Genomic DNA, 1,019 nt, shown 5'->3' with positions numbered 1-1,019 from the left:
GCCCCGGCCAGCGCCCTGCAGAGCCTGCCGGTGGGTGCCGCGCCGGGGCCGGGGCCTTCTCCAGCGGGTGCCGCCCCACAGATTTCAAGCAGAGCCACCGCCAGATTTGGGGTTAGGGGGGAGGTTCACCGCACGGTCAGATGGGAGCGGCCCGGGCAGCCGCCTTCCTCTAGCCGGGCCTGTGGGGGTTCCTAGAAGCCGGGCGTTGTCTGTCCTGGTTCCTGAGGGCGCCTGGTCCCTGTTGTGTCGGGGTTGGCGGTGGTCGGCGGGATGGGACTCTTTGGATAGGGGTGATCCTGCCTCAGGCGGGGCTTGCACGAGTCAGCATTTCTCGATGACCCAAAAGCGGGTTGTGAGAATATATGAAAGGGTCCTGGACAAACTTGAGAATTGGATTCTCCTTTAAAGGAGGAAAACACTGGATTTCGCCTTGCAGGCTGGTGGAGTTGCAGCCTGCTAGGAGCTGCTTGGGCCTCCCCCTTCCCCACACACTGGGGCAGGGGCAGCAGGTCAGGACTGAGGGACGCTGGTCCCGGACGGGCCCTCGATGTTTGCAGATGGGTCCTGGTACAACAAAGGCTGAGACCTGCTGCACTGGATGACCTCAAGGTCCCTTCCAGGGTGGCTGTTCTAGGAGTCCACAAAATCCTTCCAACCGAGGGGTCTTTCTGAGTCCTTTGCAGCAGAACGGCTCTATTAATTTCCCCCCGTCAAAAACTAAGTGGAAACTAAGAGGTGGCATTTTCTGAGGGGTGCCTTAAGTCTAACGAGGTTGAGAACCACTAGCCTAGCTCTTTGGGGTCTGCTGGTTAAGCATGCTGCAGGGACACCCTCACTGGCACTGCACCAGGGAGCTCAGGAAGGAAAGTGTGGGGGCCCCCCAGAGCAACATATTAGCTTACCTGCTGCTTTGCTGTTGCCTGTGCCAGAAATAGTATGAGTGGAAAGGGGGAATGTTTGGACTAGTACCCCTTTGCCCCATAGCTGCACTTCCAGCCTTCTCTTGCCCCCCCCCCCCC

At 59.4% G+C, this 1,019-nt stretch overlaps 1 protein-coding gene across 1 annotated transcript in view; it reads left to right on the top strand.

The window, feature by feature from the left end:
- The first annotated feature begins 6 nt into the window (after nucleotides 1-6).
- Nucleotides 7-1,019, top strand: part of FBXO4 (F-box protein 4) — a 15,696-nt gene continuing 14,683 nt past the window's right edge. The window contains exon 1 of the mRNA XM_019517914.1: nucleotides 7-30. The gene's annotated coding sequence lies outside the window, so the exon portion shown is untranslated. The remainder of the gene's footprint in view (nucleotides 31-1,019) is intronic.

This window comes from Gavialis gangeticus, unplaced genomic scaffold, assembly GCF_001723915.1.
Source record: "Gavialis gangeticus isolate Ggan-Ray unplaced genomic scaffold, GavGan_comp1, whole genome shotgun sequence".
Lineage (NCBI taxonomy): Eukaryota > Metazoa > Chordata > Crocodylia > Gavialidae > Gavialis > Gavialis gangeticus.
The sequence above is the reverse complement of the archived record's forward strand: the minus strand, read 5'-3'. Positions and strand labels throughout refer to the sequence as shown.